Raw genomic sequence first — 22467 nt, forward strand, 5'->3', positions numbered from 1 at the left:
CTGTGATGAAAAATTAACATTGTGTAAATACTATGATGATATAAAGTCAATATATCTTTGTTACAGGATGAGGAAATGAGATGGGAGAAAATAAAGATCGGCTTAACATATAGATCAATTCATATATTATATATAATATATAATAAAATAAAGAGTGAATATCCATGACAGTTACAGCTTTTTTTTTCTCTGTAGTCACATGGTTATAACTTCTCCCGCTACCTATTCTATAGTCTCTTCACCCTTAGTGAGCACCTCAGCAGCTTATGGTTCTTTATCTGGGAACACTTAAACCTTTAACCCTGGAGTGTATGCAGCTGCATTGGGTTGCAGTTTTCCATTGACTATAGAGGCAATGATCAGAGTAAAGAGTAATCTGCATATAACCGCCATATAACCCACATTTTCTCTCCTTAATTTCTGGACCTGTGAATCCCAACTAGAGAAAATAAAGCACCAAGTACTGGAGCACATATGGCTTTCTGAAGAACCTTACTGTGGACCTACAAGATATTGTCATTTGACTCCTGTAACTGAGTCTTCGAAAGGCCATTCCTCTATTCTGTCAAAACCTAGCTACTCCAGGATAGTGGGTATGTGTGCCAGTTTTCCATTACTATAAAAAAGTATCTGAGAAAACTTATAAAGAGAAAAATGTATTTCACTTCACATTTGGGAAGTTCAGTGGGCGCCATTACTTTGGGCCTGTGTTGAGGCAGTATGTTATGGCAGAGAGTCATGGTAGAGCAATGTGTTCCTCTTGTGGACTAGGATTCTTAGGAAGAGAGACTACAGTCTCATGATTGTAATTCCCTTAAGGTAGTATCTTCAAATGATTCAAAATCCTCAACTAGTCCTTACTTCCTGAACGTTTCTACCACTTCCCTAAGGCACCACTCTGAGATAAGTTTTTAACACATAGGCCTTTGGGGAACATTGAAGATGCAAACTTTAGCAGTGATTCTATGGTAGTATCAGTGAATGCCAAATCTTCCAATGAAACTCTTTTATATAATTAATATATGCTAACAAAAATAAAGTGTGACAAAATGGAAAACAAACAAAAAGCAATACTATGTGGAAAGTCAATATAGAAAATAATGCGTTCACTAAGCATGGTAGTTTTCTCAGGGGAGAAATATCTGTAGGGAAGGCAAATTCATATCCAAAGTCAGTATGTATTCCACCTATCCTTCCATGATGGAAGCTGTTCAGTGTAATCAGCTTGCTACTAGGCAGCTGGCTGGTCACCCTAAGAAATGATGCCATATCACTTTGTGATGGTCTCTTTTCTGGCAGATTGGGTACTCACAGTGGCTATAGCCAGATTGGCATTGGTGGGCAGAAGTCTGTATTGCTGAGCCCACCCATCATCTCCATTCTGCTACTGTGGACATTTTGGTCATGAGCCAATCGGGAGATGATCAGGATGGAAAGAGGCTGACTGGTACCCACAGAATTGGCCATCCCAATCACCCATTAAAATTATTCTCTGCAGAGATCATCTTTTGATGAGTATATACATACGTGTGACTATTTGTATTTTTTTTTCCTGTCCAGAGAAGTATAGCTATATCTTCTTCATCAAGTTTCCTGATCACCAATTTTCTAGTCAGATTCCTTCCTTCCAAGTCCCTGATCATACAGCCAACTCATCAGCCACAGACAATTAGTCACACCTGGCCATTTTCCTTTCCAAGAAAAGCAAACAACTGGGTACATTTTTGGATGTGCTGCCCACTGGGAAGATTTTCCTTCACAAATGTCCTCCCCTCTTTTTTCTTCTTTCTTTTCTTTCTTTTTTTTTTCTTGGTCCTGGGGCTTGAATTCTGGGTCTGGGCATTGTCCCTGAGCTTTTATTCAAGGTAAGTGTTTTACTGCTTGAGCCACAGTACTACTTCTGGCTTTTTTGAATAGTTAATTGGAGATAAGAGTCTCATGGAGTTTCCTGCGCGGGCTGGCTTTGAACCATGATGCTCAGCATTCAGCCTCCTGAGTAGCTAGGATTACAGGTGTGACCCACCAGTGCCTGGCTCAATTGTCCATTTTAAGTTGGTGCCTGAAGGTTGTGCAGAACTACCAGGCTAGGATCTTCTCTTTCTCTGTCAAGTCATCGTGGAGTATGCTCTGTGAGGACACAGCTTAGAGACAGAAGGCAGGGTAGCAGGACTAGCTAGGTATGGTTGTCATATGGGCTACTTTTTATTTAATATATTTATGCCATCAGGGACTGTTCAGACCTGATGGCCTCTGCACCATTTCCATTTAGTGATAAAGTATTTACTATGTACACCCTACTTAGAGAGATGAAAGAACACTCCCTCAATGATGGACAGGTTACATGGTAGCTTTGTTGCTTATAGTCAAATATTCAATTTCTACTAAGGCACTGTCATGTTTCCAAGGGGGAGTAGTTATCTTCAGATAATGGTAGAAACTTGTTCCCAAACCCTAAAGGCTTATAGGGCATTTTACCAGTAGGACCTTGCCATGTGATTCTAGTGGCAGAGCAGCTTGTACAGAAACATGGGCTCATTTCAGAGCCTTCCACTGAAAACTAGTAACTCTGCAACTCAGTAAATGGACAATTTTGCACTCAAATAAGGAAATCCCAAGAAGCCCAGTGGACATTATACCTCTTTTATGACTGAGGGAGGAGCCAGGTGCAAAAACTTATCCACCACCTTAGAAGATATATCTTGGCATGCCTCATACAACTGGACCGCTAGAAATTTCATGGAATGAGCCACATCTGTAGTGAATCTACACCAGTAATGACACTATATCTGGTATATCAACTGCAATTGGAATCACCACCTGGTTAAGCTTATGATAATCCATTGTCATTCTCCAAGACCCATCTGTCTTCTGTGTGAGCCAAATAGGTGTGGGATGCGAATGTGGTGGAAATTATTGTATCTGAATCCTTTACATTCTCTTATTTTTTTCGGAGGGGGGATAATTCCTAGATAATGCCCTATGTCTTGTTCATGATAAGTGTTCTGCCACTGAGGGACACCTCCAGTTCCTTCCCCCAAAGTAAATTTGATGGTGTCAGGCCATAAGGGCAAGCCTTTAGTCCAATGGTACTGTGACTTTATAAGACAAGGGCTAAAGTATGGCTCACTGTTGCCCTAGGTTTGATCTTTAACACTAATGAAGATGGAGAGGGAGGAGTTGGAGAAGGAAGAAAGAAAGGAATATAGAAATGGTTCACTCAATCCTTAACACGTGAAGGCCAGTATATCTTGAGCCTCCACCAGCAAAAGAGCTTTTCGAGCCAAATAAATCACTTTTTTTTTCTTATGGACTATCTACACTGCGATATTCCATTAACTAAAAGAAAATAGACTATGACAATAACCCTCACTGTATAGATAAAGGAGATAATTCTGCCTGTGGCTAAATATATCTATTCCAAACATGCATTCCACAACTGGGAAATGAGCACAAGAAGGGAGGTGAATTCATAGAACCTATTATGAGACAGACCTGGGAGAAAGATCTTGATCTGTATTCATATTTGTGCTGCATGAACTGGTAATCTTTTCAGGCTAAGTGCATGCCAGGTCTTCAAGAGAGAATTCTATATAAACAGAAAAAGAAGAAGGAATCAAATTCAGCCATGGAATGTGAAGATATTCATGGGACTTTGCAGTGGGCAAGGCTGTATTTGGAAGGTATTTGTATTAATTGTTGATTTTTTCAGCTCCTTTTAAAGTATCTATGATTATTTTACTGTCTTTCTCAGGGATTAGTTTAAGAATAGACATTGAGTAGACTGGGGATGCAGGTCCAATATACAGCACTTGCCCAGCAGTCAAGTACTGGGTTCATTCCCTAGTGGGGGGTTGAGGTTGGGCAAGTACCCAGTTTAAGCCAATAAGAGATGAAGGAGATTTTCAGAACATCTGAAGAAAACTTCCATGCTTTTAAGAAGCAGACACACCCCTTCCTTCCCCTGGATGTTGTGTCTGGTGCAAGCATCTTGATAGCATAAATAAAGCTAATTTAAAGATAAAGCCAACATCCTGAACACATCACAACAGAGACATGAAGATATAGGAGTAATGGGAAGGTTCTGTTTTACCTCAGGAGGTTCTCTGGAACAAACTGACAAGAGACAGATTAACAGGAGAAAAAGCATACACATTTGTTTAATGTACTTGGGAGAAAGTCACAGAGGAGCGATTACCTAATAACACAATGAGGTTCAGAGTCTTACATCTTACCTTCTTCTGGGAGAGTGAAGTGGGGAAATGAATGGGCCAGGAGAGTGCTGAGTGGTTTTTAAATGGAAAATTTCTGGAAATCAAGTAGGAGATAGAATAGCTGGGGCTAGGGCAGGCAAGGTAAGCAAGGTAAGGGTGAATTGCATGGTGAACAAATTGATCTTATTATGCTGATCAAGTCTCTTTCAAGGTGCTTGAGCTGCTCTCAGAATAGTTGAAATGTCTGTCTGGACTTTCTCAAGTGGTTAATCTTTCCTGTTTATTTTATGAGATTCTTAGGGAGGAGGTTTGCGTTTCTTTTGAAAATTAGAGAAGGGAAACGAGTGAACTTGGTGGGGGGGGGGAAGAAAGGTTATTTCAGCTTAGCATATCAGTACCACTGTGGTGCCATTTTGTTTTCTGAGACTCAATGAAGACTTAGACCTTAAAGGTACCTGGATTCAAACTGTACAGTGCCTGGAACTCACCACTTCTAGACTTCCTGCTTAGGAGACACTATATTTACTTATATGTTTGGATCTGATTTTCTAAAACTTGCAGCTAAAGCATTCTAATCAACAGAATATGAGACTGAATTTCCTGTGGTAGGAGCTTTGCACCAATAAGATTTGGGTGTTAAACAGATGTAAATGGTATCTTCATAGGCTAGTGTGGCAAAACAATGGGGTTATTCATTCTTCTAGACATTATCATGGTGACTCATGCCACAACCTTGCTGGGCCAACAATATTGAATTTCTCTACTTGTACTTGTATTTCTATTTATTTCTTTTAAAAAACCAAAGTAAATCTTAACTCAGACTTGCACAGTGGGCTCTGGGAGTCCACACTTTCCCCCTAAAACATTGTGTTCTGGGAAAAAGTATCAAGCCTCTCTTATAGCTATCAGCCAACAGTCGAAATAAAATGTCCCATGTAGCCTCAGATCCCTTCTAATTGTGAAATTTTGCTGTTTTAGAACTCAGGAATCTGGAAACCCACTGCCAAATCTCTCTGTTACCTGAGGCTCTGTTTTTGCAGTCGGAATTGTGTTCCCTTTTTCTGCACTTCCAGGGTCTGGAAAGCTCTTCTCTCTGTCCTTGTCTTTGAAGGCCCTCCTTTTAGGCTGCCTCCCAGCTTCTCCCAGAGTATCTAATCATCACAATAGGCCCAAGCTTTTACAAAGAAGACCTGATGGTCTATTATCTTTAAGCAGCTTCTGCTTCCTGTCCAGAAAAAAAAAAAAAATTCCTAAAGGAAGGAAAAACAAAAAGCCAAACTACAAGTACCTGTGTGTGGAAAGAGAAGGAAAAATAAAGCAAATGCTTTATCTAGTCACAGGTACAAGAGAACTCAGCCCAATGAGAAGATTTGTTTCATGCTGAATTGCATCCAGTTAGCCAAAGATGATGAAAAAAAAGAGAAAAGGTGTGTCATTGCTTGGGAATCTTCCAGTTAACATATGAAACCTGTCTGGCAGCCAAGGGAGGTAGCTGTCTCTTTCATATCTTACATGTACCTAAAAATAACTTTTTTTCTTTCCCATAGCATTCTCTTGGTTGTCTCTTGTGTTCCTGTGGAAAGGGCTACTATAAATACTAACCTCACCACTGGGTGGGAAGAATGAAATGAGCTCACAGTTTGTGAAAGGAATTTGAGTCATTCTGCTGAAACGACCTACGGTCCCCACTGGACTGGAGCAGCTTCTTGGCGTTCCCCATTCTCCTCAGTGGAGATGGTCACCTGAGACTTCCCTGAAGGCTGTGTCCGCCACCACCTCCAGGTGGCATTGGGTCTCCCAGATTTATAGGCTTGTCAACACAGAGATAAACTTAGGTAGGAGAGGTCTATTCAAATAGGATTTCCATAACTTTCCCACCTAGAGCTGAAAGGACCTTTGAGACCATCAAGGCCAGCTCTCTAATCCTGTAGATAAGGGCCTGGAGACTCAGAGAACCAAAGAGAATTGGCCCCTTGTTCACCAGAAACTTGCAACCAGGAGCTTCTCTTGATTCTCAGTCTTCCCACATAGTCTTCTAGTTCTACTCATTGGTCTCAAATGTCCCTTCAGAATTTCTGAATAATCTACCTGTTCTCTCTTACTACTTACTACTTCAAAGGCCAGCAGTGGCTCCCACTCTCTCCAGGCTATGGGGCTGGACAAATGACTACCCAAAGGCAACTATGGGCCCCAGATGCTGGACTAAGTTCTTGCTCAGATTTGTTATCCTCAGAGAATTTTTAAAAGCTTTCACTTGAAAGCTTCTTTATTGATTGATTGATTTTATTTATATTTTTGTAATTCTGAAGTTTGAACTCAGAGCCTTATGCTTGTACTCTAGCTCTTAAGACATATGTCTAGCCCATATTTATGTATGTGTATATGTATTTATATATGTATATGTGTATATATATTATATGTACGTATGTATGTATTTTTGTGCCAGTCCTGGGGTCTGAACTCAGGGACTAGACTAGGCACTGTCCCTGAGATTTTGTGTGTGTGTGTGTGTGGGGGGGGGTTGTGGGGCTTGAACTCTAGGCCTGGGCGCTGTCCCTGAGCTCTTCAGCTCAAGGCTACCACCCTACCCCTTGAGCCACAGCACCACTTCCAGTTTTCTGGTGGTTAATTGGAGATAAGTCTCATGGACTTTAGTGCCCAGACTGGCTTTGAACCACTATGCTCAGATCTCAGCTTCCTAGGTAGCTAGGATTACAGATGTGAGCCACCATGCTCGGCTTCCCTGAGATTTTTTTTTTTATTACTAGCCCTGGGGTTTGAACTCAGGTCCTAAGCACTGTCCTTGGACTTTCTCAAGGCTAGAGCTCTACAACCTGAGCCACAGCACCACTTTTGGCTTTTTCTGTGTATGTGGTACCAAGCAATAGAACCCCGGTCTTCATGCATGCTAGGCAAGCACTTTACCACTAGGCCAAACTCCAAGCCCCTTCCCAGGGATTTGTTGTTGTTTTATCATTTTTTAGCTGTTCTCTTCTTACCAGTATAACTGCCCTGTCTCTTCAATGTCACATTGGTCAGGAATTTTTATTTTATTTTATTTTTTTTCATATATTTTAATAGTAATTAATAAAAGGGTTACATAATATAGATGGTGCATTAATTCCCATACATTGATAACCTTTCACATGTCTTGGTCCCCATTTCCCTCCCCCCCACCTCCACCCCTCATCTTGTTTTCCCCCCTTCCCTATCCAGTTTCAAATAACCAAATACAAATATGTCCAATATATCAGGTAACAAAGTGAGATACTGTAACAATATGAGATAACCAAGGGACAGCAAAAGAGATGAGACATAACATAGTACCTTAAGAACAACAATCATTCATTATATGGCTTATGTTTCTATATCCTAGAGATCCTTTCATTCAGTGTCTTACTATATGGCCTTTTGTATCAAGGTTTTGCTCTATTGCAAATCTCTGCTAGGAGAGCCCAAGGTTTCTATTGATTATGACAAATGAGGGAAACCACTGAGCCTAAGTTCCTTTGAGTCTGGCTTATTTCACTTAATATGATCTTTTCTAAGTCTTTCCATTTCCTAATGGAATGGGGCAATGTCATTCTTTCTGACAGCAGCATAGAATTCCATTGTGTACAAATACCACATCTTGTGGATCCACTCATCAACTGAGGGACATCTGGGTTGGTTCCATATCTTTGCTATGGTAAATAGTGCTGCAATGAACATTGTTGTGCTGGTGGATTTAGTATGTCCTTGTTTCTGGATGATTGAGTAAATGCCAAGCAGTGGAATTTCTGGGTCATAGGGGAGCTCTATGTTTAGTCTTTTGAGGAACTGCCGTACTGCTTTCCATAGTGGTTGAACAAGTTTGCACTCCCACCAACGGTGTAGTAGTGATCCCTCCTGGCCACATCCCCTCCAGCATCTGTTATTACTTTTCTTGATCCTGGCCATTCTAACTGGAGTGAGGTGGAATCTTAGAGTTGTTTTGATTTGCATTTCTTTTATGACCAGAGATGTTGAGCATTTCTTCATGTGTCTATAGGCCATTTTTGTTTCTTCTTCAGAGAAGACTCTCTTTAAGTCTTTGGCCCATCTTTTAATGGGATGGTTGTTACTTTGGAGATTAGTTTTGGAGTGATTCAATTTTTTGAGCTGTTGATATATTTTAGATATAAGGCCTTTGTCTGTTGTATGGTTGGTGAAGATCTTCTCCTACTCTGTAGGCTTCCTAATTAGTTTACTAGCTATGTCCTTTGCCATACAAAAGCTCTGCAATTTGATGCAGTCCCACTTATCCAGTCTTTCTCTGATTTGTTGTGATTCTTGGTCCTTATTCAGAAAATTTCATCCTGTGCCAAGGAGGTCTAGTGTATCTCCTATTCCTTCTTGTAAAGTTTTCAGAGTGTCAGCTTTTACCTCCAGGTCTTTGATCCATTTGGAGTTAATTCTAGTACAGGGTGACAAAGAAGGATCCAACTTTAGTTTTCTGCATGTGCTTAACCAGTTCTGCCAGCACCACTTGTTGAAGAAGCTATCTTTCTTCCATTCTATTTTTTTTTTGCTCCCTTGTCAAAGATTAGGTGGCCATAGGTCTGTGGTTTAATATCTGGGTCCTCAGTTCTATTCCATTGGTCTTCAGGCCTGTTCTTGTGCCAGTACCAAGCTGTTTTGATAACTATAGCTCTGTAACAGAGTCTAAAGTTTGGTATTGAAATTCCTCCTGCACTGTTCCTGCAAAGAGGGAAAGTTTTACTTCCTCTTTCCCTATTTGGATCTCCTTTATGCCTGCTTCTTGCCTTATTGCACTGGCTAGGAATTCTAGTACTATGTTAAAGAGGAGTGGAGAGAAGAGTGAGCATCCTTGTCTCATTCCTGATTTTAGAGGGAATGGCTTTAGATTTTCACCATTAAGTATAATACTAGCTGTGGGTTTGTCATACACAGCCTTTATTATATTGAGGAATGTTCCATGAATTCCTAGTTTCTCCAGAGCCTTTTCTGCATCTATTGAGACAATCATGTGATTTTTGTCCCTGCTCCTGTTGATGTGTTGAATTATATTAATTGATTTGCGTATGTTGAACCAGCTTTGTCTCCCTGTGATGAATCCTGTTTGATCATAGTGTATAATTTTTTTGATGTGCTGTTGTAGACGGTTGGCCAGTATTTTGTTGAGAAGTTTTGCATCAATGTTCATCAAAGAAATAGGTCTATAGTTCTCTTTCTTTGATGAATCTGTGTCTGGTTTGAGGATGAGGGTTATACTGGCTTCATAGAATGAGTTTGGTAAAGAACCTTCATTTTCAATTTCGTTGAAGAGCTTGAGGAGTATTGGTGTGAGTTCTGCTTTGAAGACCTTATAGAATTCAGCTGTGAATCCATGTGGCCCTGGGCTTTTCTTAGGTGGAAGTTCTCTAATTGCCATTTCTATTTCAGTGCTTGAAATAGGCCTGTTTAGTTGGGTTAGTTCTTCTTGGTTCAGTTAATATTGGCTAGGAATTCATCCATTTCTTCTAGATTCTCAAATTTGTTGGCGTAAAGGTTTGAGAAGTATTCCCTCATGATACTCCGGATCTTGGTAATTTCTGTCGTGATATTACCATTTTCGTCTGTGATTTTGTTTATTTCGATATGCTCCCTTCTTTTTTTGGTAAGATTTGCTAAGGGTTTGTCAATTTTGTTAATTCTTTCAAAGAACCAACTCCTGGTTTTGTTGATTCTTTTTGTAGTTTTTTGGATTCCAATTCATTTAATTCTGCTTTGATTTTAATAATTTGCTTCCTTCTAGTGGGATTAGGGTTGGTTTGTTGCTCTTTTTCCAGGAGCTTAAAGTGACGCATTAAATTGTTGGTTTGCGATTTTTTCCAATTTGTTATTGTAGGCACTCAGACCTATAAATTTTCCTCTGAGTACTGCCTTTGCCATGTCCCAAAGGAGCTGGTATTTTGTGTGCTCCTTATTGTTAAATTTCATAAACTGTTGGATTTCTGTTCTGATCTCTTCGATGATCCATTGGTGATTCAACAATGTGTTGTTCAATCTCCATGAGTTACAGGGTTTTCGTTGGTGGAGTTGCGTGTTCAGTTCCAATTTGATGCCCTTGTGGTCTGAGAGAGTGCAGGGCATAATTTCAGTGTTTCTGAATCTGTCCAGGTTTGTTTTATGGCCTAAGATGTGGTCTATTTTGGAAAATGTTCCATGTGCTGCTGAGAAAAACGTATATTGTGTTGTTGCTGGGTGGAATAATCTGCAGATGTCTGTTAGATCTAGTTGGTCTATATAGTTGTTCAATTCTAAGGTTTCTCTGTTGAGTTTTTGCCTTGTTGATCTGTCCAAAGGTGAGAGTGGTGTGTTAAAGTCACCAACAATCACTGTGTTTCGATCTATGTATGGTTTCAGTGAAAGTAAAGTTTGCTTGATGAAGTTCGGAGCTCCGGGATTCGGTGTGTAGATATTTAGGATGGTTTTGTCCTCCTGGAGGAAAGATCCCTTTAGTAGTATGTAGTAACCTTCTTTGTCTTTTCTCACTAATTTTAGTTTGAAGTCTATTTTATCTGATATGAGGATGGCAACGCCAACCTGTTTATGGGGGCCGTTAGCTTGATAGAGTTTATTTCAACCTCTCATTTTCAAAAGGTGTTTGTTTTTTTAGGTAAGATGTGTCTCTTGAAGACAGCAGAACAATGGATCTTGTTTTTTGATCCAACTAGATAATCTATGCCGTTTAATTGGAGAGTTAAGTCCATTGATATTGAGAGTTAGGATTGAGAAATATTTAGTAGTTCCTGCCATTTTTACAAGCTTTCATTAGGGCCTGTGTCTTGATAGTTTTTGTGGTAGTTAGACATTATGAGTTTTAGGTGCCATGTCTTTCTCTGTATTACATTTGTGTTGGTTTTCCACGTGTAGAACATCTTTGAGAATTTTCTGTAGTGTTGGTTTTGTTGCCACATAATGTTGAAGCTTTTCCTTGGAATGGAATGTTTTTATTGTTCCCTCAATTATGAATGAGAGCTTAGCTGGGTACAGTATTCTTGGTTGGTAGTTATTTGACTTCAGGGCATGGTATACATTGTTCCAATCTCTTCTTGCTTGCATGGTCTCTGCTGAGAAATCTGGGGTTATTCTGATTGGTTTGCCTTTAGGTGATTGTTCTCTTCTCCCTGACTGCTTTTAGGATCCTATCTTTGGCCTCTACTGATCCAGTTTGGATTATAATGTGGCGATGGGATGTCCTTTTCTGGTCAGGTCTGTTTGGGGTTCTAAAGGCTTCTTGTATCTGGATGGGCCTGCCCTTCTGGATATTTGGGAAGTTCTCTGAGATGATTCCCTGAAGTATATTTCCAATACCATTGACCTCTTTCTCTAGACCCTCCTCAATACCAATTAGCCTTAAATTAGGCTTCCTAATTGTATCTTGGACCTCCTGTAGCGTTTTCTCATATTTCCTAGATTTGAATTGACTCATTTTCTGTTCTTTTTCTATAATAACTAAATTATCTTCAACCCCGGAAATTCTCTCTTCTGCATTGTCTAACCTGCTATCAAAGCTATCTACTTTATTCTTCATCTCCCTTGCTTCTAATTGCTCATTTTTGATGCATCTCTTGTTTTAGATCATGTATGGATTTCTTTAGTTCCTTGATTTCCATTTGAGTGGTTAGCTCAGCAGCTTTATTCTCTTTGGACATTTGTTGGAGTTCAGTCACCTTTTTGTTTGTGGATTCTATGAATTCATCCATTTTTCTTTGAAAAACCTTTATTATGGCCTCCTTTATGGCTTCCCCCTTTTCACATATCACCTTGTTTATGGTTTCCTCTTGTTTAGCTGTGGCTTCCTTCCTTATCTCTTTCTTTATGTTTTCACATTTTTCATTAATGATGTTTATCAATTGCATTTGTATAGCACTTGGAAGGCTCTCCTCTAGATTTGCCACTGACTGCTCCATTGCCTGTTTATGTTGGGTGGGAGATGCTATTCCTTGATTTGACATTTTTCTTGAGTTTCTTGTTCTGCCCATTTGAGGATGGGAGCAAGATTAATACTAAGCAAGATTATAATTTTTCAGATATAACCAACCTAGACCTTTTTAGTTGGCTGACAATAGATATTAGCTCTTTTAGATTGGTAATAACATTCTTTGTTTTTGTACACTTACATACAAATCTAATACAATCACAGATGACCAATTTATGACCAAAACAATAAGCCCCTCAATCCAATCTGTATTGTATTTAAGTCCCTCTGGACCTAGAGTATAAATGAACACCTAGATACACAGCATTGTTCAACAACCATCAAATGTAGATCCATGCATTATAAGAGTTGAAGGATGAACAGAGGACCAGAGATAGAAAAACAATATGAAAGATGACAAGGGAGGTAGGAAAAGAATAATACTGGAGTGTAAGAATATTATAGTAATGAAGAAAGGGTGTAAGGATAACTGACCTAAGGTGATAGACAGGTAGAGTATTTGTGTAGAAAGTTTAGATGAACTTAGATAAAACTTATCAAAATAAGAAGAGTAATAAGAAGAATATATAGAGAAAAGAGAGAGGTTGATATAGGAGATTTCAATGATACCTATTTAAGAAAGAAAAGAAAAAAAAGAGAAAAAAAGAAACAAAACAGCAACAAAATAAAACAGAACATACACACACACACACACACACACACACACACACACACACACACAACGAAAACAAAAACAAAAGAAAAAAGGTGGGGGGAGATTCCTTACTGTTCTGAGTTCTTACCCAAGAGATACTAGGGTTGAGAACCCGGAGTTTAAAAAGCAGGTAACTGTATCAATATGGATATCATTTTTATTCAAACTGTACCCAGAGCTGTCACTGTGTTTCTAGGAATGACCACAGTGAGAGCAGGATTGCAGGAAAAGAGAGGAGAAAAAAAGAAAAGAATGAATCATAACATTAGGAAAAAAGGTGTAGGTTAAATGGCAAAGAGAAAAATAAAAACATTTAAAAATGCAAATGAAATGGGGTTAAAAAATTAAAATAGGGTATTCTTCAGGTTTTTTTTTTTTGGTGGGGGGAGAGGTTAGGAAACTTGTGTCTCCACTAAACTCGGGATCTAAACACTTCACAACGTCTTTTTCTCTTGTGATTTGGCTTTGTGGTTTTTCGGACGAGATTGCTTGTTTGTTAAAACAAAGCTGAAAGATCCACAGGCGGCTTTGTTTACCAGGTCTGCGCGGCGCAGGGGGATGGACTTCAGCAGCGCTGGGACCAGATTTCTGGCTAAGGGATCTCTGGGAAATCCTTTGCCCTATAGGTTGGTGGTGCTGTCAGCAACACCTCTCAGGCTCCAATTGCTTTGGCCTGGGTCGTTGCCAGCAGTCAAGATGGTGCTGCTCTCAGCTGGAGGGGGAGGGGCTCCCTCCCAATGCCGTTCCCGGAGCAGAAGTGGGAACTTCTCCTCGGAGCTACTCACAAATTGCTGGATTCTCCGGTTCCGTGAAGCTGGCAGGTCCATGTGTTGGCTCTGGGCTCGCGCAGGCTCTGTGTGGCTCTGTCTGCAGCCAGCGGGTCTGCACTGCCATGGCACTTTCTCTGCTCTGATTCAGAAGAGCCTTTGTCTCCCGGCTGCTCTGCGGCGGAGCCCCACGCTCTCTTTTTGTCCTGGTATTCTTCCTTTTTTTCCTTTTTTAGCTCTCTGCCTGAGTTCTCTGTGGTCCTAAAGCTTACTTAGAATCAATTTCTGTTAAAGGACTGTCTCCTGCACTGCCAGTACAAGAATCTTGGCAGGAGCTCAGTATGTCTTACCCTGAACCGCCGCCATCTTCCGCCGATCTCTTCTTGTTATTGTTGTTGTTATTCAAGGCTAGCTCTCTGCCGCTTGAGCCACAGCTCCACTTCTGGCTTTAGGCTTTTTATTAAATTGGAGATAGGAGTCTTGGGGACTTTCTTTCCTCGACTGGCTTTGAATCTTGATACTCAGATCTCTGCCTCCTGAGTGGTTAGGATTATAGGTATGAGCCCCCATAGCCTGGCTTATTTTAATTTTTAAAAGCAATGTGAAAGTGTTTCTCACTGTGTTGATCAGGTTGGGTCCTGAACTCCTAAACTCAAGCAGTCCTCCTGCTTCAGCCTTCCAAATAGCTGGAACTAGTACATCTGACTCTATACTTTGGGGCATGTTCACTTGTAACTTATTTTTTTCCATTGGGGTTTGAACTTGGGACCTGGATCTTGGTACACGAGTGATCTACAGCTTCTGTCTGCTTTTAGCCCTTTCTTGGCTTTAGTTGTTTTTGTTGTTGTTGGTTTATTTTATTTTTTATGGTGTGCTGGGTCTCATGCTCTCACTTGACTTTTTCAATTCATGGTTTGCACTCTACCACTTGAGTCACATCTCCAGTCCTACTTTAGTTACTTTTAAGGTAAGGTCTCATGATTTCCCCAGGCAGGCCTCAGAGCTTGATCTTCCCACCTGAGGCCTCCTGCATAGCTGGAATTGTCACTGGTTGATAATGAGGGCTTCCCTCAGCTTCCACATAAAGTCACAGGTCCTTGAAATCTACTCATGAAAAGAATTTCATGATGTCTCAGAAGGAGAATCTCTCTGGGTGGAATTTTTAGTGAGGAAGATAGGGAGAAATGGAGAAGAAAGAGAAACATTTCTAGTTTCCCACACAGGAAATGAGAGTTTAAAGATGCAGAATGGTGGTTCTTATCAGTAGCTTTCATACTTTTTGGTCTAAGGGAATGTTCATGGTCATGTCATGTAGCAACACTTTATCCTTATACAGTGGTTCTGATTTTATGGCTCCATTCCCAAACCCAGCTCAGAAGACAGCTCCAGTCTTCTCTGGCATGCCACGCCTATGACTGTTCTCACAGGCTTTACTATTATCACTGAAAGCCCCATATAAGTCTTCTCTTTTGTTCAATTATCTAAAGAGCCATAGGTGAGAGGACTAGTGCAAGTGATCTCTAGAGATCATCATGGGTGACTCTCTGTCCAGAGCCAAAGTACAACAAATATAGTTTAAGTATGTTAATTGGCCTTGGTTGTGAGTCTAGAATCAGGAATAATTCATTCTGAAGGAGGGCACTGGCTTAACTAACTCCATTTTGTTCTTCTCCCTCTCTCTTCACTGTTAAGAGATTTTCTTTTTCTTTTTTTTTTTTTTTGGCCCCCTTCTCTCTTTCTGGCCCCGCTCGCTCCGGCCCCGCTTGCTCTGGTCAGGCTCGCTCCCTCACGCTCCTGGCCCCGCTCGCTCCGGCCCCTTCTCACTCTGGCCCCGCTCGCTCCGGCCTCGCTGGCTCTGGCTCGGCTCGCTCCCGCACGCTCCGGCCCTGCTCGCTCCGGCCCCGCTCGCTCCGGCCACCACTCGGTTGGGCTCTGTTCACTTCAGCTCAGCTCGCTTCTTTCGCTCTCTGTCGCCGTCGCAGTCTTGTCTCTGCCACTTCCGGCTTGGTTGTGTCTTGTCTCTGCCACTTCCGGCTTGGTTGTGTATGTGGGATACCGAGGAATCGAACCCGGGTCCTTGTGCATGCTAGGCAAGCACTTTAACCGATAGGCCAAACTCCCGGGCCCTTAAGAGATTTTCTTAACAGTCAATTCTCCCCTTCACTGTCACCTAGCCTCTAGTAACTTTGGAATCCCAGGAAGGACAGGATCACAGGATCAAGAGTAAACATCTTGTGACAAAAGCTGAAACCACTCCTTAGTTAAACAATGCCATCTTCTCATGGAAACACCTAATCCATCCTGGGATAATTATCAACCAGATGACATGTTGACCAGGACCACCTAAATACCCATTACACATACATTTTTTTTCCACTGCTTAAATGGAAGATTTATGTCAGTACCCTGAAGACAATCTTGGGGGTCATTGAATCCTTTTGTCCACCCAATTTGGCTACATATGCTTAAATATTTCTCTGATGGTCACTACTGCTTCATATAGGAGGGGTGGATGACCAAACCAAGTCCAGTTGGGACTCCTAGAACCAAGACTTTTTGCCCTAAAACTTTGGTTGCAATTCCATAAAATAGAAAACTTATCCTAATGGACTGAGCAGAGGAAGTTTATTTTACCTTATGTTTTAGAGCTAAGGACTGAACCCAGGGCCTTGTACTTGCCAGGAAAGGGCTCTTCCACTGAGCTAAATTCCCAACTCTGAGGTTTATTTTTAATAGAGGAACAAGGCTAAAGACAGCCAAAACAAAGAAGAAAAAGTAAATCGGTCAAAGTTACAGTGATAGGGAGACAATAGTAGAAAACAGCTTTGTGCTGATAGCTCACACCTGTAATCCTAGCTACTTAGGAGGCTGAGATCTGAGGATCATCGTTCAAAGCCAGCCAGGCATGAAAGTCTGTGAAACTCTTCTCTCTAAATAACAACCAGAAAACCGGAAGTGGTACTGTGGCTCAAGTGGTAGAATGCTAGCCTTGAACTGAAGAGTTCAGGGACAGTGCCCAGGCCCAGAGTTCAATCCCCACGACCAACAAAAACAAAACAAAACAAAAAATAGTAGAAAAGTAATCGGTTAATATCAGATTACTTTTTCTTTCCTTTAGTGCTGAGATTGAACTCAGGGCCTTGCAAATAGTAAGCCTCGATTCTACCACTGAGTTACACTTCTATCCCCTTACCTTTCCTTGTTATTATTAAGGATTAAAGCAGACAGCACTTTATAATCATGCCTATTGAAACTGTCCGATTTGGGAAATTTGGCTATTATCTCTTTCTAGGCTTCACAGAAGGTCAGATAAGAACTTAGTTTCTGTTTGGGTATCTGAAGCTTTACTGTAAGTGACTCGGTTTTGACTTTTACTCCAGTCTTGAGTATAGAAGCTTAGTTAGAAACAGTATATTCCAGGCCCTGAGTTCAAGCCCCAGGACTGGCAAAACAAACAAACAAACAATTAAAAAAACACCCCGAAAACAACAACAAAAAAAACAGTATATTATAGAAAGGGCCTACAGAAGGTCCAGGGTCAAAGTTTAAGACCTGAGGGTCCGTAAAATCTAGACAGAGAACTGGCCAGAGGATTACTCCTATGGTTTGCTCCAAGGCCAGCAGCCCTCACCCTTAGACTTGAGTATATGGAACTTCATCAGAAGGATCATGGAGCTAACTACCCTGTTTCCTCCTCAGCTTTCTGAATTGTGCACTTGAGGTGAGGACCAAAGATTGCAAAGGGCCTTCTGATTGGAACTCATTTACTGTGTGAATCTAGACAAAGCTCTCATCCTCTCTGCATTGGAGATAAGTACTTCGCAGGGTGAGTGTAAGGATTAGTTCAGAAGATGGATGATAAAGTACTTACCAATACAGTCTTAAGCACTCAGTGTTAACTGTATTGCTGTTATGATTATTTCAATCATGTCACTGCTTAGTTAGATTGCCTGGTATTGCTACTCCACTTTGAATCTCTGCCTGGCCTGAGAGATATAATTGACCTCGACCTCGGTCCTCAACATCAATGCTAGTCCCAATTGCATTCCCAGTCAGATGGATTTCTTGTCATTTACTCTGACGGTAGACCAAAACACCAGGATTACCCCTGCTGTCCTCTCTCTCTCTCTCTCTCTCTCTCTCTCTCTCTCTCTCTCTCTCTCTCTCACACACACACACACACACACACACACACACCCCACACCCATGCCTCAGCTCTGCACATTGTTCCTACAAATGCTGGTTGTCAAAGTGTTGAGGGGGTTGACAGAAGGCATCTTTGGGTAGGTGAGATGGTAGGTGGGTACTTCTTACAAATTTTTTTTCTTTCTTTGCTTTTTTGTATTTTTTTGCTTTGTTTGCCATAAGTATATATTACATCTGTACCAAGAAATAATTTCATTTATGTTTTATGAACTGTAGTTGTGGCTGTGTCTAGAAAACTTTCCCTGAAAGATTCTACTACATTCCAAGCACTCATTTTAAATGCACGCCCTCTTGGTGTCTCTGTTCTCTCTGCTCAGCTACTTTTACTGGTGAGTTGCTCTGTCATTGCTCTTTTTAAAAAATTTACTTTTTAAAATTATCTTTAAGTGGTTGCACAAAGGGGTTTCAATTCATAATATTCAGTGTAGATATGTGAAAATGGAATCAGGAAGGGGATGGTGGGATTAGAAGAGATGGGAGAGAAGAATGGAAGAGGCGACATTAATCAAGATGCATTATACTCATAGATTGATATGTTGAATATGTGCATGATTTTAATAAGGTTGAGCATTATTAAGCAGGCAGTAGGTCACTTGAGGAAAAGGCTGTAGAAATAGCTTAATGGATATCTCTGGCCATAAAAGAAATGCTAATCAAAACTACATTGAGATACGACCTCATCCCAGTTAGAGTGGTCGTTATCAAGAAAACATTAACAGTTGCTGGCAGGGATGTAGCTAAAAGGGTGGGAATGTAAACTGGTTCAACCACTCTGTAAAGGTTCCTTAAAAGACTAAACAGAGAGCTCCTCTATGATCCACCAATCCCACTCCTGGACATGTACTCAAATGATCACAAACAAGGCCACACTAAAGCTACCAGAACAACTATGTTCTTTGCAGCATTATTTACTATAGCTAAGATATGGAACCAACTCAGATGCCCCTCAGTAGATGAATGGATCAAAAAAATGTCGTATATATACACAATGGAATTCTATACTTCCATCAGAAAGAATGCCATCACCCCATTTGTAAGGAAAAGGAAAGACTTGAAAAATAATCATATTAAGTGAAGTAAGCCAGACTCAAAGAAACATAGGTTCCATGTTTCCTTCATTTGTAATATATCTAGGATAGTCCTAACAGAGGATCACAATAGCTCAATAGCTATGTTCATATGACCATATAAAATGATGCTAATTGAAATGAACTCCAAGATATGTAAACAAGAGGTTTAGTGTGTGTGTGTGTGTGTGTGTGTGTGTGTGTGTGTGTGTGCTTACTGTACTGTGTGAAGTTATTTCTTTTTTCTTTTTTTTTACAACAGGGGATAAACCTATTTTTTTTTTGGTACTCTGTGTCTTTCATATATGTTTACCTGATGTGGTAAGGGAGGGGAATAGCAAAATGGTGAGACAAAGGACAAAGTGTGAACCAATGCAACAACAATAGTTATAAGACACTCTGTTGTGGGGAGGAAAGTGAGAAAATGAGGGCAGGGTAACACTGTTTGACAAGAAATGTACTCATTACCTTATGTAACTGCAACCCTCCTGTACATAACCTTTACAATTGAATTAAAAAAAGAAAAGAAATAGCTTGATGCCATCTTAATTACTTTTAACTCTCTACTCTCCTCTGCATGAGGGTGGCTTTGAGAAGTTGGGGGTGCTTGGTTAGATCAGTTCTTGGTTCTACTCAGCTAAATTTTCCATTGCTCTCAGTTTAAAATTCTTGGCGGTACTGTAGGTATATGTGTGGCTCAGTGGCAAAGCATCTCAGTAGCATGTACAGAATCCTGGGTTTGGTCCTTCAGTGGTACAGGAAATACATAGATCCCTAATACTTCACCTGACAATGGAGTACAGTCTTTGGGAAATTCAGATGGGTAGATTTCAGTCAGATTTCTGTCACATTAAGGGCATTGTCTCACAGTCTGGTCAGGAATTTAACCTTGACCTTGTTAATATCTTTAAATGTTCTCGTTCTCATTATTTTCTGTGTTTGAGTTTTCTTTGTTTGCTTGTTTGAAATCTTGGCAACTGTACTCAGGGCCTTTTGCTTACCAGGTAATCTCTCTACCATTTGATCCATGCTTCTTTCTTTTGCCTTTAGTTTGCTTTTTAGATAGTGTCTAACACATTTGCTTGGGCATCCTGGTATCCTGATCCTCCTATCTGTGCTTCCACTTCTATTTCCTGAGTAGCCTAGATCACAGATAATCACCCACACATCTGGCTTTTTTTGGTGATAGGATCTCACTAATTTTTGTGGGAGTTGACCTTGAACCTCAGTCCTATCTCTGCCTCCCAAGGGCCGTTCCTGGCCCTTCAATGGTTCCCTTTAAGCCTCTTACAGCTCTGAGTGGCTTGATAGAGGCTTTGCTCATCCAGCATACATGGAGCCATTAAGCATGTTAAAAAAAGACATAATTAAAAACATGGGTTCAAGATCAATTCTATTTGTGTTTAGATCCCAGCTTTGACCTATAACTGTGTAACAGATTACTTAACGTCTCCTAGTTTCAGTTTCTCCATTTGTCTCATAGGGATCACCATGAGAACTGAGGAAGCTATGATATATGGAGTATGAAGGACTCTATGCTCAGTAATGGGTAAGGATCACCACTGCTGTTTTGTTTTTTTTGATGCTGCAATGATAGGAAGGAGAGTCCTCACCACTGACTTAGAGAAGTTCTCTCCTACAGAAGGAAAAAACATAGAGGTACTCTACTTGTGTGGCCTGGGGAGAAGCTAAGGTCATACCCTCATAGGTAGGAGATAGCCAGTCACAGGGTGGGCTTTGTGTAGACATGGAAGGCAGTGGGGCTGTGAGCTAAGACAGCTTTGTAGGCTAGTGGTCAAGAGATTGTGTCTTGATTTCCATCATTAATGAACTCTGTGATCTTGGGAATGTAGACTAGAGAGATTATAAACAATAGGCTTTTGCTTTTTATAGTTCTGTAAGTAAGGAAAGCCAGGATCAAGGTGCCAGCAGCTTTATGTATCTAGTGAGGCTCTATTTCTTGGGTCATAGATGGCACTTTCTTGCTCTGTTCTCACACAATGAAAATGGTATAAAGGTAATCTGAAGTGAGCCCCTTTTTCATTATGAGTGCTCTGCTAATCACCTCCTTTTTAAGCAAGAGATTCAGAGGCCTGTCCCTAAGTAACATAGTCTTGGGGTTAGGATTTCAACATAAAAATTTGAAAGGACACAAACATTCAAAATTTAGCAGTTACTCATGCCCCAGGAGACTGCGTTTTTTGGTTTTATTTCTTCTTTCTGTGTAATATTGCTAATGGCAGTTCCTTTCTATTAGAGTAAGGAGTTAATTTTTATGAGGAGCTAATTAAATAATGCTTCTGAAGTACATTTCAAAAGTTCACTCAATGATAGCCAAGGTTACTCTTTGTTAATATAATTATAGTTATTACAAAACCACACTTGACCTTTTTGTCTACTGAAGAATTCCATTACATATACATATGCAAGACCTCCTTCTTCATACATTTAAGTACCTGTATTCATTTATTTATCACATAATAATAATATATAACCACATATATGTTATTTACAATGTATCATAACCTTTAAGTAGTGTATTCTAGGAGCCAACCATTGTTTTAAGTATTTAGTATACATGCATTTCATTTCATCCTCTCAAGAATGCCATGAAGCAGGTCTTGGTAGCTTTATTTTATTAAGGAGAAAGTTGAGATACAGAAAAGTTCACACAGGTTATAGAAGTAATAAGTGACAGAGCTTTTGGTTCCTGGGGTCTAGCTCAGAATCAGTGTTCTTAACTGGGCTATTGGGTATCTATGCTGTGTTCAAAAACTCTGAGAGGAATGAAGGGATGAAAGTATGAAGTAAACATGGACACTCCCCACAAGGAGACAGAAGCCAGGAGGAGTGATAAGATAGCAAGATTGCACCTCCCTAATACAGTGTCATCATGGCTACCAAAAGGGTCAGGTAGAGCCTCTTGGCATTCAGCTGTGGCATCAGAAGTCTTGTTTGTGTTATTTCTAAAGTTATTAAGGTATTGAGTACATTATTGATAAAATTTTGCCACAGGCATCAGTCTAGTTGATGTCCTTGCCTAGTATAAGGCCAGTTGACAGAAGGTACCAGGATGGGACTAAATTTACCTCAGTACTGGTTGAAAAGCTAACTCCAAGTACAGGACCTATAAACATAGGCTGAGCAGGAGGCTGGCCACCTAGGGTTTGCCAATTTGTTGTCTCTGTGCTGGATGATACACTAAAATCATTGCTCAGTACAATCCCCAAATCCCTAACATTATCCTCCTTTGCCCTTTCTAGCTACAAATGTTTATACTTTAATACAAACATTTAGAATGTAGGCGCTAAAAAGGTCACAGTAGTGGTATTCTGAATACCAACTCAAAAGAAAAACCAACTGCCTAATTTTCAGATTTGCATGCTGATTATTATCTGCATGTGGAATTATATAAATGGATCATCAAACTACATTAAAAAGCGAGGTAATAAGTCTTCAAAACACATTGATTCACAGTTATACTACCTGAGATGATACTGAATGCCTGACTCTGCATGTAATGGTGTGACTTTGACTTTTGTAGCTTGAATTTAGC

The 22467-nt window shown here is 40.3% G+C and overlaps 1 long non-coding RNA gene across 1 annotated transcript in view; it reads left to right on the forward strand.

The window, feature by feature from the left end:
• Positions 1-3607: 3607 nt before the first annotated feature.
• Positions 3608-22467, forward strand: part of LOC150054567 (uncharacterized) — a 31683-nt gene continuing 12823 nt past the window's right edge. Inside the window, exons 1-2 of the long non-coding RNA XR_016537643.1 lie at positions 3608-3680; positions 20395-20460. This is a non-coding gene — a long non-coding RNA (uncharacterized LOC150054567). The remainder of the gene's footprint in view (positions 3681-20394; positions 20461-22467) is intronic.

This window comes from Megascapheus bottae, chromosome 14, assembly GCF_031878675.1.
Source record: "Megascapheus bottae isolate mThoBot1 chromosome 14, mThoBot2.hap1, whole genome shotgun sequence".
Taxonomy (NCBI): Eukaryota; Metazoa; Chordata; class Mammalia; order Rodentia; family Geomyidae; genus Megascapheus; species Megascapheus bottae.